This window comes from Rhinopithecus roxellana, chromosome 8 (assembly GCF_007565055.1).
Source record: "Rhinopithecus roxellana isolate Shanxi Qingling chromosome 8, ASM756505v1, whole genome shotgun sequence".
Classification (NCBI taxonomy): Eukaryota; Metazoa; Chordata; class Mammalia; order Primates; family Cercopithecidae; genus Rhinopithecus; species Rhinopithecus roxellana.
The window spans coordinates 19,602,633-19,619,485 of NC_044556.1; the positions used below are offsets into that span (position 1 = coordinate 19,602,633).

The 16,853-nt window shown below is 43.8% G+C and overlaps 1 pseudogene; it reads right to left on the minus strand.

Moving 5' to 3' along the window:
• Positions 1–8,527: 8,527 nt before the first annotated feature.
• On the minus strand, positions 8,528–14,720 carry LOC104667817 (annotated as a pseudogene).
• Between the last annotated feature and the right edge of the window lie 2,133 nt (positions 14,721–16,853).

A 16,853-nucleotide genomic window follows, 5' to 3' on the forward strand; every position in this document is an offset into this window, starting at 1 on the left:
CTGTTCCTGGCATCAGCATTTTAGGGACAAAATAGTGTTACAGATGTCGGGATATTGATTGCATAAAATCTTGAAACCCACAAAACTCATAGGCTTAAGTCTTAGTAATTTCTGTTGTTTATGTAATTTCAGCCCTGTACGTCACTGAAAAGTTATTTATCTTAACAAACTGGCCAAATTTGGCGGGTAATGCTGTCTGCCAGTATCAGCAGATGTATTGTTTCCGCCTACATTTGTGCATGTTGTCTGGTCTTTAAAGAACACCATCTAACACCAGACAGAAATGTCAACTGTTCAGATGTTTTCCTGTGTTTGAAGAACTGATGTTGCTGTTTCCTAATTTTGTCAAATTACGTGTCTGAACTGTCTTCCTTTCTTGAAAGGTAGATATTATCAAACATGTACCAGATAAGTAATCAGAAGTAGTTAATATTGTGTCAAGTTACAGCACAGTGTTCAACAAAGTAACTACAGAGGTCAGTGCTAAGGCAAGTATTTAGTAAACAATGATGTTTTAGCTGTCTAAAGTAAAAAGGCATGATCTTACGAAAGTGATTGCAAATTAAAAGAAAATTTAAAAACTTAAGTTTGGAAAACAAAAGTAATTGCAACAGTTCAAGAGTTTAATCTGACCTGATTTTTTCCTCTGTAGAAGACAATGAACTAAAAAGACACAATTGTTCTCGATCTCTGTTTTGAGTGCTTTAAAAAATTAATATATGGAAGAGTTCAAAATGGGCAGAATAAAAACTTATTTGGAGAGAATACACATAGCTTTTATAAAGCAAGAACGATGACTAGAAAACAGATGTAAATGGTTTAGCATTTCTATTTAAGCATAAACCATGTGCAAAATTACTCTTCCGAATTTAACACATCATGTGTTAGCCATTAGCTGATTCCATCTTAGACCCTACTGAAGCAACTCTTTAAGGAAAACAGGCTTAGCACTAGAAAACTTAACATATGAAGGAAAATAGGGAATAAATACTTCATAGATACACCTCTAGTTCTAGATTTAGAGAATGCCAGTGTTACTCCAGCAGGTAACCAAGAAGTTGAATCAAGGAATGGGGTTCTGACATCCTGAAGAAATTGAACACTGTCAGCTGTGGTACAAATCAGAAAATGAAAGATCCATTGATTTCCTTCTAATCAGACTTTCTGCCTATGTTCTCTATCCACATTCTATTGATGTGTTTTTATACATGTATTCAATTATGTATTTGCCCTTTGTGTAAATTCCTTCCATAACTTCTCTGAAGACCGTAGCACATGATCTAGAAATGACTTTAGCTAGGACAAGACCAAGAAAGTAAATAAGAAACAGATGATCTGTAGCCTCACGTTGTTATTTTAGCTCTGTCCTTAAGAAAAAGGAGCAGGGCCAGGGGAACCCAGCCACCTCCAAATCTCCCTAGACGCTCATCTTCATGCTTTTTTACCCGGTAGAAATTTATTTCTTCTGGCATGTTGCCGCTGTCTACATTCAAAGCTGTGATTTAGAAAAAGCAAAAAACAGTCACACTGTGTATGTGTAAGTAATCTTTAGGCAAGTATTAGCAATGCATCTTTAAAATACACTTTTCCCCGCAGTTTGTGAAATGAATGCTTGGTGTTCTGTGAGTGTCCTTTCTGTCATTTTAATTTTTTATTTTGAAACTCTATAGGGAAATGGTCATACCACATGTGTACTCATCATAAAAAGGAACCTCACTATCACTTTTGTGTTTAAAAAATTAATTTGCTTTCTTGACAAAAGCCAAAACCGCTTTTAACAAGGGTGCCTATTTTCCTACGTTTAGTACAATTTATTTGATCGAGAGTGACACCAAATGGTAAGAAAAATGAAATGCCTGATCCCTCTTACATAATGTCTTAACAGTAGACCACCCCACTTCCCCATAAAATGTAATTTAAACGAAGCCAAGATTCTAATGCCATGCTTTAGATTCAGAGTGGCCCCAAAGGGGCCTGTGGATTTTGTAATTGCCATTACCTGGAATGCCTTTCCCTCCAATCTGTATATCCGAAATATATTCGTTATTAGACCAACAGAAATCCCACTTCCCTCTACAAAGCCTTCCCTGATCAGTCCAAATGATCATTTCCTTGATTCCCTATACACAGTTTATAAGCTTCTTGAAAGTAGAGACTACTATATATCCTCCCACATTTTCCATTGCTGTATTTAGAACTCGGGTACTCAGTCAAAACTTGGGAGTTGACCAGGAATCTGACACCTGGGGTTTTCCAAGTTCCACCAGAATAATCCCATTCTAAGGACAGCTCCTGTCGTTCTTAAAACATCTAAAGGATTATACTGTTTTTCCCTTGGTCATCTGTCCTAAGGCTTCTCAGTCCTGCAACCCCCATCCCATCCATCTTAGCTCTAATTTCTCTCCACTCCAATTTGCTGGTGCTCCATTCCCATTGCTTTGACCTCAGTGAAGACAGAACAACTGGTGGACATTTAATCTCTAACAACTTTTTACAACCTTGTATAAGGTGGGTAAGCAAAAATTTTACAATTCTCTATTATAGTCATGTTTTTAGCTCCTACTGTGTACCAAGCACCGTAACAATTTAAAAGATTAATTTAAGGTCTTGTATGTATAAAATACTGTGGGAAAGCATAATATACACATTTGATTATGCTTTGCCAATGCGATTCATCTTCATACACGTGGAACCCTATTCATATGGATTTTTCTTTTTTCTTTTTTCTTTTTTGAGAAGGAGTCTTGCTCTGTCACCCAGGCTGGAGTGCAGTGGCGCGATCTCCGTTGACAGCAAGCTCCGCCTCCTGGGTTCACGCCATTCTCCTGCCTCAGCCTCCTGAGTAGCTGGGACTACAGGCGCCCGCCACCACGCCCGGCTAATTTTTTGAATTTTTAGTAGAGACAGGGGTTTCACCGTGTTAACTAGGATGGTCTCAATCTTCGGACCTTGTGATCCGCTTGCCTCAGCCTCCCAAAGTACTGGGATTACAGGCTTGAGCCACCGTGCCCGGCCCTCATCTGGATTTTTCTGAAACAGCTTCAATTCCAAAAACTCAATGTGTTCTGAGAATGCCAATGTTTCTGCATCCAAATTGCATTTTTAAGAATGTCTCTCTCAACTAGAAGTAGTGTGAAATTGTTAGAAAGGCATTCCAGTTTTTTAGCTTTGAAAATATGTCCATTCTTAGGCCGGGCGTGGTGGCTCACGCCTGTAATCCCAGCACTTTGGGAGGCTGAGGCAGGCAGATCACAAGGTCTGGAGATCGAGACCATCCTGGCTAACACAGTTAAACCCCGTCTCTACTAAAAATACAAAAAATTAGCCAGGCGTGGTGGCAGGCGCCTGTAGTCCCAGCTACTCGGGAGGCTGAGGCAGGAGAATGGTGTGAACCCAGGAGGCGGAGCCTGCAGTGAGCCCAGATCCACCACTGCACTCCAGCCTGGGCGACAGAGCGAGACTCTGCCTCAAAAAAAAAAAAGAAAAAAAAATGTCCATTCTAATATATGTGGTATTGGAGGCTCTCTCTGCTTTGGGCACCAGCTGATGTGTATATTATTTAGTGAAATAGAGATTCTTCCGATGTCTTTTGAGAATGAAATGGGATCTTAAGAACTTTCATTGAAGTCTTAAATGTAAATGTATGGATGTCACAACTGGGCAACATTTTAATGCCTCCTTACCATTTGTTGATTCAGAAATAAATCCTGATGGGAAGCAGCATAACATAAAGGAGTTAGTCAAGACCAGCTTTTCCCTGTATTGTGAGTTGCAGTTTCCTCATCTGGAAATGGGGTTTATGTTGCCTACCTCATTGATTGGAGGAATGAGAGTATGCTCACTAAGTACAATGCTGACACAAGTACCTAATTGTTAACCTTCCCTCCTTCCTTTCTTTCCCTGGTTTCCTTTCATCTCCTCATACAGGGGAGCATTGTCTGAGAATATTCTTACATATTTCTTACTTAACCTGTTTTAGTACATAAGGGCTTTTAAACCACTGAGTGGAAAGTTGCTGTTATTTGAAATATTGTGAGCCTAACACTGTAGTAATGCTAATTTTCTGCAAATCATGATGTTCTCTCTGTCCATTAGATGGCAGGAGTTCCTTTGGCCATGTTCTGTGAGGAAGCTGCCCAAACACGTTTGGACTTGTGTATCAGTAAGGCTACTAAAAGAAAAAACAAAGTATACAAAATAAACTGGCTCTTATATAAGTAAAACAATTTTACCAGATAAAGGGAGAGCTAGTAATAATCTATTAACCCACTCATCTTTTCTAGTCACAAATTTCTTGTATTTTCTATTCCCTCTCTTCTGGGCTTTTGCATATCCTGTTTCCTCTGCCTGGAGCACTTCTCCACCAAATCCCAGCTTCCTTTACCTAGCTAACTGCTCTTCATCCTTCAGGTCTCAGTTCAGCATCACCGCCATTAGGAAGACTTATTTTACCTCTCATTCTGAGCTGAGGATACCATATCCTTCCTCCACCCCATCCTGCTCATTGTATAGTACCCTGCTCATCATCTAGTAGTACCCTGCTCAAATGTTGCCTCCTCACACAGGCATCCCAGTTTACTCTTACTTAGTGTCTCTTTTTCTGGAATGTAGAATAGTGCTTGGGACAAGTAGACATTCAACCCTATGAGAAAAAATGACTTTGTTCCCTCAACACTTTGTAGCTTTCAGTCATTCTTGTTGTGGCACTTATAGCACTATGTGGTCAGTCCTCTATTCTATAACACCTACTAGATTGTGGGCACCGGGACAACAATAATCAGGTCTGTTTCATGCACCATTGCATCTCTAGTGCCTGACACAGAATCAGGCCTCAATCAATATTTGCTGAAAAATTAGCACACATATACTATACGTATATGCACACAGTATAACTACAGTGAAGTGAAAATTTTTTGTTTGTTTTTTGAGGAGGTCAGTGAAGCAGAGGAGGAGAAATGGTAGCAGGGACCTATACCAGGCTTCCTTTGCAACAGCAGCATCCATATTCAGAGTCAACCAGGTGGGCTTTCGATAGCAGTTACATCAAGTAGGTTTTTGCTTTTGTTTTTGTTTCAAGACAGAGTCTTGCTCTGTTGCCCCGGCTGGAGTGCAATGGCGCATGATCTCCGCTCACTGCAACCTCTGCCTCCCAGGTTCAAGCAATTCTCCTGCCTCAGCCTCCCAAGTAGATGGGATTACAGGTGCCCAACACCATGCCCAGCTAATTTTTATATTTTTAGTAGAGACAGGGTTTCGCCATGTTGGCCAGACTGGTCTTGAACTCCTGACCTCAGGTGATCCACCTGCCTCAGCCTTCCAAAGTGCTGGGATTACAGGCATGAGCCACTGCACCTGGCCCACTGAGTAGGTTTTATGTTGACCTGAATTTTCAATGAGTGAATTTAGAATTAATGTCAAACTTGTAGGAAGTTGAACATGGCTTGCAGAGCAAGAATTTGGGAGGCCATAGAAGATTTGAAGAGATAAAATAGATGTTTTTGAGCAGCCATCTGGTGACTAAACAGATACAGTGATATAAAAATATGCAACAGAATAACCTATATGGATTTAGATAGTCAGCTGTAAGACATGGGCTGAAGTATAACAGTTAGAAAAATACTCAGATTTGAACACAAGAACACTTCACAAGATGTGCTTTGGGTCTTGTTTGTTTGTTTGTGACAGAGTTTCACTCTTATCACCCAGGCTGGAGTGCAGTGGCACAATCTGGGCTCACTGCAACCTCTGCCTCCCAGGTTCAAGCGATTCTCCTGCCTCAGCCTCCCAAGTAGCTGGGATTACGGCACGCACCACCACACCCGGCTAATTTTTGCTCTGGGTCTTAGGTAGCAAATGATGTTCACATATGAGGCCTCCTCTGTGAAGAGCCCAGGAAAAAAAGTAGAACATGGCTCCAGCCAGAGTCTCTCAGAGTCAAGAAGGGCCTAGGGTTACTTCCATTTGTTGGATCCCAATATTTTTTTTCTGTTTAAGACTGTGACATGGAAAAAATGTTTGTATGCTAAGCACAAAAGGGACATAAAATTGCATAGACAGTAGAATAATGACTATGTAAACACACCAAAACTCTATGCACAGAAATGTTTAGGGGAACATTTAACACCAAAAGATTAACAGTGGTAGCATTTGGGTGGCAAACTGATTCTAAAATTTCCAAATTTTCCTTAATAAGTAGTAATTATAATTGCAACGGGAAATAATTTTTTTAACTACCCCTCTGGCTGAGCAGTGCAGTGTCGCTATCAAATACACATCAGTGGTTTTGGCCCTGACTCCTAAGAGGATGGCAAACGCTGCTGTCCCACTCCCCAACTACCCTCAAGGGAGCTTGAGCACCTCTGGCTCCGCTGAGAGAACCTTTGCAGTCCCAGCCCTCAGAATCTCTCCTCTTATTCTGCCTTATCCCCCCACCACATCATCTCCACTCACTTCCAGCTGTATCTTTCCCCTTTCCTTCTTAACTCAGGAGGCAGGTTTGCAACCGCAGGACCCACAAATAGAGGCCGCGAGGTGACATGTTTTCAAAGAACATGGTGCCTCCGTTTGGGACACATAGGAACTCAGATACAAATCATTTTCCTGCTGCTGGGTAAGTCATGCTTGGTGGCTGCTCTGGTTGCAGATATGTGACGTTATATAGCCTTTCCTGTTAACCCGCGGTTCCAAGCACTCTCTCTTAACAATGATTCCTATCATGAGTTTTCTACCCTGAAAAGCCAGGGGTGGGTACTAACAATTAAGATCATTTGGGTTCTAAAAGTCCATCCTCTCTGGGAAAGCAGAGTCATACAGTGGGTGGCATCCTGCAGATTCTAGTCTACATTTGGGAAAGGTATATACCTCTTGCACTTTCAGTTTAAGGTACAAGTCAAAAAGTAATTGCTTTAAAAAAAAAAAAGCGCGGCTGGGCGCGGTGGCTCAAGCCTGTAATCCCAGCACTTTGGGAGGCCGAGACGGGTGGATCATGAGGTCAGGAGATCGAGACCCTCCTGGCTAACACGGTGAAACCCCCGTCTGTATTAAAAAATACAAAAAACTAGCCGGGCGAGGTGGCGGGCGCCTGTAGTCCCAGCTACTCGGGAGGCTGAGGCAGGAGAATGGCGGGAACCCGGGAGGCGGAGAGCTGAGATCCGGCCACTGCACTCCAGCCTGGGTGACAGAGCAAGACTCCGTCTCAAAAAAAAAAAAAAAAAAAAGAACTTGCAAAAAAAAAAAAAAAAAAAAGCGCTAGCAATTCACAGCCTATTCCTGCCGCTGAACAGAAGTTGTGATGCCTTGATTTACTCCCTAGCAGCTATGTATTATTGAGCCAGTCATAACCTTGCTGTGCCTCAGTTTCTGGATCTGCAAGGAGTGTTGCCTGCATAAATGTTTGTTTCGGAACTTAGTAAAATGACATACCACTCTCTCTGCTCTGAGAGGACCATCAGCCAGCTGCAGCTCATCTCACTCAGGCCGGGCCTGACTAGAGCCCCTTCTTCCTCCAAGAGAAAGCAAGGAAAAGCAGCAAGCAAGCAGACATACCAGGTCAACGGGAGTGATCTATCATTGGCAACGAGGCCTCAAACAAACTGGAAAGGCTCTGGCTCCAGCACCCTATCCCCAAATGCCACAAGCCATACACAGAAGCCATGCGAGAGTGACTATCACACATACACACACATACAGGCACAGAGTACCACGGAGCAAAAAGGGGATAATACTGCAGAGAGGAGCCCAAAGCGCGGCCTGAGGAACACAGGGAGTCATCCCAAGACCCTCACTTAGCTGCCGTGGAAACAGCAAACACTATAAGCTTTGCTTCATTCAGTCTTCCAAAATGAAAACATTAATAGGGAAGACTCACTAACACTTGTGGCAAACACTGTTAGCAAGGATGCAATCTGTCTCTTGGGCTGCAGGACTCTATCTGCTTCAGCTGAACTCTCAGAAACTACAGATGAGAGCAATACATGCATACTCTCACAAATGTATGCATATCTGTATGCACACAGATGTATTTAAACGAAGGTGCATACACTGTGCTAAAACACAAACAATAGAAATCAAAGGTCATATGTAAAAAGGCTAAATATGACATAACACAGGCCTAGAACCAGCTTTTGGTCGGGAGCTGGGGAAAGGGGTGGTATCATCTAAAGACTATGTACACAATTTGTGGTAGGCAGGGAAAGCATCAGTGTAAACAACTCAGACTCACTTCACAATACTAGCCCACAGCAAAGTGGGATATAGCTCATGTACAAAAATAGACTCCCACCTTGCTTCTGTACAAACCCGAGAACTGCGAGTTTGTCTTGCTGACAGGGCACGGCACCAGGCTGCTGCTAAACCTTCCAGCCCCAGGAACTCACCCGCTACCCTCCCCTTTCCCTCCCTTTCAGGCCCCTTTCCCACCCAACACCTACAGCCTGAGGCCTGCCCGACCGACCGCCAGCCTCACACAACTAACTGTAGTGACTAACTGCACGGCTTCCTGCAAGCAAGGTCCTTCTGTATTTGTCCCTTTCTCTGACCCCAAGATACAAGAAAACATTTCTGTAAATGTTTGGCACCTAAGAAACATGATGGTTGTGGATAATGCCACAAGTACACAGGGAGACCCAGTAACAAGACATGCAGGGTGAGGGCAAGGGGCACTGAGCTGCCCGAGCATTTCAAAACCAGGACTGTGGCTTCCCATACATTTAGCGGGGTAGGAGAAGGGATGTGCAGAACTGAAGACTTGGCCGGCTCCTCAGCAGCATGTGCATTCAAACTGAAGATGCTTGAGAGCCTCACTATACCAAATCGTGAGTCTGGTCGCTCCTCTAGCAGAGCTTGGTGCAGTGACAGATAGAAAAGCCGAGTTCCAATTGAGTCTGCTGCACCAAGAGTCCTTTTGAAGACGCTCAGCAAAATAATTATTTTCTTTTGAGCAGATGCACAGCACATCCATGGGAAGGCCATGTAAAAGGATGTTCTCCAGCATAGTCAAATAATCCCAGTTCCACAATTATCTCGGTCCCCTCTGAGTTTCTTCCCGCTGGCGGCCCTCACTGTACAGAAATAGCCAAGCAGCATCAGGGTCAGTCATCAATGGTGGGCAACCAGAAGGCCATGTTGGAACACATGCTGGCAAAAGTCATGAACTTCGGGTTGAATTGCAAACAGGTAATTGGGCCTGTTTACCATCCAACACAGCTACTTTTAAAATACCACTCTCTCCATTCCAGACATGGATCTTGCCATCCTCTGAAGCAATCATCATAAACTGAGAGTCCGCAGTAAATGAAGCCTCCAGTGTGACAGCTTTGCTGTTGGCATAACCCCCAAACATGTGTATCACCACTCCTTTGAATGCACCAGTGAGATGAATGAAGCTGCAGTTGGTGGAAATGAGGATGAGCTTGCCATCGTTGTTGATTTTAAGTCCTGTCCACTCACAAGTTCGATCATACTGCATCTTAAAGGGAGCAAATGGCCCCTTATCAAAAGAACAAAGGTCATAAAGTTTGGCCATTGCAGAGTTGATGCCAGCAAAAATTAACCCTTCTGGATCAAAACAACAAACTGGCTTCCCTTTTATATGCATGAGGCCCTGGCAGTTAGGAGACCGGAGATCTCAGAGTCAAATGCTCTTATCAAGAGACACAGAAATGAAAGTGTCATCCACAGGTGACATAGACAAGAGCACTATCCTTTTATTATGTCCGATACAAGTAAAGTCAGATACTTTCTTTGTTGTCATGCAAGGACAAGTAACAAATAGTATCGTCTATTTAGAGCTTTAAACAACTGTGTTTGCCACAGGAGTGTATCTGATGAGGCCACGCCGTATTTCTTACTGAAGAGGGTTTTGGTTTGCCCTCCTGGCAGTCACAGAGCACGAAGGAGTCGTCGTCGCTGCTCGAGGTGATCACCTCGCTGTTGGGGCTGAAATCAAAGCAGTTAATCTTGTCCGAGTTTTCGCAGAACACGTTGGCAACGCCGAAGCTCCGCAGCAGCACGCGGTCGGTCAGCTTCCTGGCAGCGGCTGGGGAAGGCGGCAGCGGCGCACGGCCAGGCGGCGGCGAGCAGGCGAGCTGCCGAAGGGCCAACCTGGGAGAGGCGGGCGCCGCGCCGGCGACTAGGGGGAAGTCAGTTAACAGTTGGGCCGCCTCCTCCTCTTCCTCCTGCTTGGATGACGGTCTTCCGCCTGGACTGTGGAGCCTCGCCGGCTGATCGTTCGTCCTCGCAGCCACCCCACGGGCAACCCGCTCATTGTGTCTGCCATCTTTGGGCGACAGGCAGAAGTCGAGCGGGTCCCAGTGTGTGTGTGTGTGTGTGTGTGTGTGTGTGTGTGTGTGTGTGTGTGTGTGTGTGTGTGTGTGTGTTTTAAGTATTTTTTTTAGAGACAGGGTCTTGCTATGTTGCCCAGGCTGGATTCAAACTCCTGGGCTCCAGTGATCCCCCTGCCTCAGCCTCCCTAGTACCTGAGATTACAGGTGCATGCCACCATGCCCAACTCTTATTTTTTTCAAAATGACAAAGCAGGTTTTTGAAAATGATAGTTTTTGAATATTTTCATCCCTCTGCCTCACCCTCCCTAGTACCTGGGATTACAGGTACATGCCACCATACCCAGCTCCGTTATTTTTTTAAAATGACAGGCTGGGCGCTGTGGCTCACACCTGTAATCCCAACACTTTGGGAGGCCGAGGCAGGTGGATCACAAGGTCAGGAGTTCCAGACAACCTGGCCAACATGGTAAAACCCCGTCTCTACTAAAAATACAAAAATTGCCTGTAATCCCAGCACTTTGGGAGGCCGAGACGGGCGGATCACAAGGTCAGGAGATCGAGACCATCCTGGCGAACACAGTGAAACCCCGTCTCTACTAAAAATACAAAAAACTAGCCGGGCGAGGTGGCGGGTGCCTGTAGTCCCAGCTACTTGGGAGGCTGAGGCAGGAGAATGGCGGGAACCCGGGAGGCGGAGCTTGCAGTGAGCTGAGATCCGGCCACTGCACTCCAGCCTGGGCGACAGAGCAAGACTCCGCCTCAAAAAAAAAAAAAAAAAAAAAATACAAAAATTAGCCAGGCTTGGTGGCAGGCGCCTGTAATCCCAGCTACTCCAGAGGCTGAGACAGGAGAATCGCTTGAAATCGGAAGGCAGAGGTTGCAGTGAGCCAAGATCGGGCCACTGCATTCCAGCCTGAGCAACAAGAGCAAAACTCCGTCTCAAAAAAGAAGACAAAACAGGTTTTTGAAAATGATAGTTTTAAAATATTTTCATTTAACAAATTAATACCTTTAACACATACATAATTTACAATGAATTTAGGTATTAAGTTGAGCCACATGAAATTGTTGATATTCAATCATTTTTTTAACCTAGAAAATCAATAATGTCATGTAGTTCAACCTAATACAACCTCATTTTGAGAAAAATGTTAGAAGTCTATATTTGAGACCCTGCCTTTAGTGACTATGAGGCCCTAGCTAAGTGCACTGCTGCCCATCCCAACTGTCCCAATATTGATTATAGCCTTAAGGCTGAGGGCATCCCACCTGTGTGTGTGAATATTCAACCTCTAAACAAAAGGGGTCTAAGCCCTCTGACCAAGCAGTGGAGACTGAATACTGGGCTAAAAGAAAACTAAAATCTAGAATGATAAATTCTAGACAAGCCTATAGTATATATTAAGGACAAGGAGATGTCTGATACATCTTTGTAAGTTTTTCCAAGTACAAATGCTGGAGGCTTCTCTGTTCCTAAGTTCCCAAGAAGAAAATGCAGCAGTACCTGATGCCTAGTGGGCCTACAGAAATATTAACTGGCTCATTTTCTCCACTCAACTGATTTTCTCCTCACTCTCTACTGCTAAAGATGAGACAGGTTCTGTTTTACTCATTCTCCCCAACTTCAACAGTGAAAACAGTGTTAAACAACTCCAGGGTCTTTCCTTTCCCTTTTGCTCTGCTCTCAAACATACACCATCCTCCCTCCTTAATTTCCTTGTCCACTTGCTTCTCCAGCCTTCCCTTTCGCTACATCCTTTTTGCCTCTGCCTCCTCCTGTGCCTCTGGTAACCACTGGGTAGTCAATGAAGAAGCCAGTGTGTTCCCCTACCGCCACATCATATCCTAAGCTCATCTTCCCTGACCTTGAGAGGGCATGAGGTGCATCTTGGTGCTCTCAATAAACCAAAGTTGTTTTAATAAGCCCAGTGAGACTAAGATGTTTAAATTCTTCTTCTCACTCTCATCACCGCAATGTGAGATGGATCCAGATATGTTGCAACAGCATAGCCTTGGGCCAGCAGCTCTTGAGTTATAAAATGTTGCAGCAAACTCTCCTTGCATAGCAATGTTATCACCCAAGAACTTCCTTTTTTCCTTCCCAGATACCATGTTTATACAATCCATCCAAGCAGGAGCTTAGCAGTGGCACATGAGTCCACTGAACCTAATGCTTCCCTAATTGCACAATTAAGAGGTGGCAGACATTTGAATTGGCAGCTGGACTGCAGTAGGTGGAAATAAGAACATTGTGTTCCTTTGCATGTGAAGTCACGTATAGTTTTTCCAGCATATGATGAAGTTGCAATAAGAAGGAAAATCTGGACTTTAGCTTTTTGGTTTTCCTTTGGATATAAATTTTAGAGAATCTCTCCATGCTGTAAAGTCTTGTAGCACTTCATATCTGTCGTGGAGCACCATTCCCTTTATCCTGCATCTCAATGTCATGATTTGTATGCCTGTCTTACCTTTGAGCAGCTGTCAGGTCTTACCAGTTTTCACATTCCACCCTCATCCCTTTATCCACCCAATGTCTAGCATAAGTCCTTTGAATGCACAGAGTTAGCATTCAGTGACTATTTATTGAACTATTAAAGTTGCTTTGCTTTGGAGCTGTTTTTATCTAACCCTTCCACTGCTCCATTTTATTTAGAAGGACTTAGGATTTAATATATTGGAAAGATGGCTGTAAGGGATTCAAATTGTCAGGTCTCAATGGTTGCATTTTCTTTGGGAAACTCTTAATACAAAGGAGTGGTCCCCAGTGGTCACATCGGTGTTCTGAGACTCTACCTTGTCTCCCAAACACATCCTACCATAGCTGATTGATTCAGGGGATATACATAACAGGATGGGTCCCTTGTCACTTCCAGATATTTAAAACCTTAAGGGAGTGGGCTTGAGCTGAGTTCTAGTAAAGACTTGGATCCTGAGGGAAGATTCAAAGGCTTATCACTAGAGCTGCCCTTGTTCCCACTTCACCTGAGATCTGGTCTTTCTGCTCCTCCTTAAATCCTTTGAGCTGCCCCAGCATCCTTCTGGAAAATCCCTTTTGTTCTCAAGTTGACTAAGATCTGTTTCTGTTGCACACCCTCAGTTGACCTAAGCCAATAGAATGATTGGAAGGGGCACAAAGAAAGCCTGCTGGGCTTCGAGCCTGATGCCGCCTTCAACTTGCTGTGTGATATAAGTCACAAACCAATCTGAACCTCACACTCTCATCTTTTAGTCTATATTATCACCAGAGATTCGAGACAATGCCAGCAAGAATATATTGGAAGATGGATAGAATTGTAAGATGCAGACGTGGCAGAGAAAGTTTATTGTGGGAACAAGGAACGGCACAGGAAAAGACATGGGCATAGGAAAGCAGGGGCCTGTTTGGGAAGCAGAAGGAGCCCCTCTGGAGCATAGGGTTTCTTGTTTTAAAACATAGTTAATTGTTTTATTATTATTGTTTAGGTATAGCAAGGCCAGCAGACTAGATGACTACTATCAAAAAGATAGTTATACTCACAGATGCCAAGAAGCAGACATGCCACACCACAGGGGCCCACTCAGGGAAGCACCAGAGTCCATCAGGAGGCAGAAGGAAAGGAGAAAACATGAGCAAGAGCCTTTATGGTGGTTTCCAAGGGAAAGAATGGGCAAGGCAGATTAAGCAGATTCAGGATTGACTAATTTGAATAATTGCAGCTAGTTCAGGGGCATAGGGACTACTCCTAGTTGTCTGATAACTGGCCCTGGAGTGATTAGGGCAGGGGATTATAGTCCTAAGTATGACAGCCTAATAGAGAAGGTATTTGCAGGTGTGGGCTCTGGATTGGGTGGTTTGCCTTTGAAAGGTATGCTCAAGGGCAAGTTGTTTACGGTCTCTAGGAATTGGCTAGCCCTGGAAGGGGCAGCGACTCCAGGGTCTGCAAGGCCCCAGATGTCAAAGCACTAAAATACAAAAAATAAATAATATGGTTAATACATCCCTGTAGCAGGACTAGAAGGAGGAAATGGAAGCTGAGTCTAGATCATAAGGGACCACAGATGTTAAACTAAGGAGTTTGGTTTTCATTCTGCAAATAATGTTCTGCACACCCTGAAGGATTCTGAGCAGAGGAATAATACAAGAACTGTATATTAGGAATACTACTCTGGTGTCTTTGGACAGGATGGGGTAGCTTTAAGGGCCAGATCAACAGATCCCAGTAAATACTGGATGTGGGGTTGAGGGAAAGATAGGAATAAAACCAACTTCAATATTTCAAACGTTTGTAGCTGTAGGATAGTGCTACCATTAACAGATGCATGTGTCTGAGGGGACGTCTCTAGCAGGAAACTGAAGAGGTAAGTGGGCAGAGACGATGAGTTGTGCTTCAGAGATGTTGATGCGACCGTGTCCAACAGGAGTTCTCGTATAGTGTTGCTTGTGTGATTATCTGGCATTGTACGTGTCTCAACTCCCCAAACTGTCAGAAGAACCTCAAAGGACTTGTATCTTATTGTCTTTGTCCCTCCCTCATACCTAGTGCAGTGCCTCATTCCTCTGGTCCTTGTCAAGTTCCTTCACAAGGCTAGCACAGGCTATTTCTCAGGGGGCGCATCTACCAGAATTTGTCCACATGAAAGAGGAACCACTCTGGGCATTCTGAGTGCCAGGCTGGGGTCTAAAGATGTCATGAGTTTACACACTCAGGACATGGATGAGACTTAACTCTAGTGAGCCATGGTTTCCTCATACTAAATAAAACCCTTTCTGAATGTTCTCTAAGATCTTTTCCAGTGCTAAAATTCTGTAAATAATTTCTGAGATTTTGTAATGCTAGAAAGGTGCCTAGAGCTACCTAGCAGATCAAGGAAATTGACTACACTTGTTTTGTCAATATCAAGTTTAGGCAACCTCTTTCATCTTGACTCTTACTAAACCTTGTTGACCTAAGAAACAATTAATTCTAAAGGTATTAAAATCTCTCTATTCTTTCCCCATCCTCTTAACCTTGTTCTTTCCTTATGTCCAACACAAGGAACCCCCACCAAGTTGGCTATCTATTGGGGCGAGTAGGTCCCAATTTATGCTTCAAACACAACAGGCAGATGTCAATCACTGAACCAATTCAGGACTTCTTTGGAATATCCTAATTATACTACAAGAACGTGGATATGAGTGGGCCATAAATGGCAAAGAAACATGCGTGCAAAATGTAAAGTGGCATGAAGAAGAAAACAGTCAGGAGAAGGAAGGGGGAAAGGAAGTCACAGTTACTAAGGGTCTTCCATACATGGCCCCCGACTAGATTTCCTGGGTCCTCTTGTTAACCACTCCCATGGTGCTTTGAACTTCAATTTTAACATCATCAGTGTTGTAAATACATTCAATATCTCTCTTCCTGTTAGAATGTATGCTCCATGGAGACAGAGACTATACAATGTCTGTCTTATTTACGTCTCTATTCTGGTTCCTCTCGGAGTTCCAGGCAAATGGTGGTGGCTGGGTATTACATGAATAATTGAATAAACACATTTAATCCTACAGTGCTGCAAAGTAATAATATAACAATATCACAGTTTGCAGAAGTTGAGGCTCAGAGGGATATAGTGACTTGCCTGTGGTCACATGACTAGAAAGTTGAAAAATCAGAAGACTGAAAGTGGGTACCTGAAGCCAGACTCCTTCGATTCCCCTGCAAGACCCTCATGAAAACTCTCCCATGCAGTGTCACAGTCACGTTCTATGTTTGTTCTTTGTAACAGAAATGGGCCACAGCTAACTTAAGCAAAACAGTTTAATGGATGATATCAGGGGTTCACAGAATGGAAGAACAGTTAAGAAACTGGGGCAGAGCTGAGATTTCAGGAGCAGGAGTAAGTAAAGGTTGAATGAGGTCCCTGGAATCAGGTCTTCTCCAACAGGTTTTTTCCATTCTTTCTCTTCACTCAGCTCAATTCAGAGTCCAGGAGAGAGAAATTAATTGGCTAAAGGAGGGCAGAATGCCTTATTGACAACCCCACCAAGACTGTATGTAATGGGGAAGAAGAAATTCCCCCCAAATAATACAAGTGATCTTACCAGAAAAAGGTGGGAGTGTGTGCTAGGCATCCAAAAAAATAGCAGTGACCACTACAAACTGCTACATGGAGACTTCCAGCATCCTGAACCAGAAATAAGTCCCCCTGTCAAGCTGCTGCTTTCCCTGTCCACCTCTAGGAGGTGTTCACGGAGGATGGAGGGATAAATGGGGATCTATCACAGTGCCATCCTTGAATGCCAGCAGGGCTTCTCCTTAGAAGTTGCTAAAGTGTTGAAGAAAGTGAGAACTCACTTGTCTCCCATCCAACACCCACCCTCCCCCCAGCTGACCTGATGAGGCTGTTTTTTTGTTGTTGCTTCTGTTTTTGTTCACACCTTCCTGTGGGATCATTTCAAACCCCTATTTCCTGATGACCCAACATCCTTCTGCAATCAACTAGCAGGGGGTGAAGCCTGCCAAAACCTCAGGTAGCAGCTCTGTTGGGCACCGTTTTCAGCAACATCCCGTGTTCACAACTTTCCAGCTCAGCTCTAAATGCCAATTTTGGTTT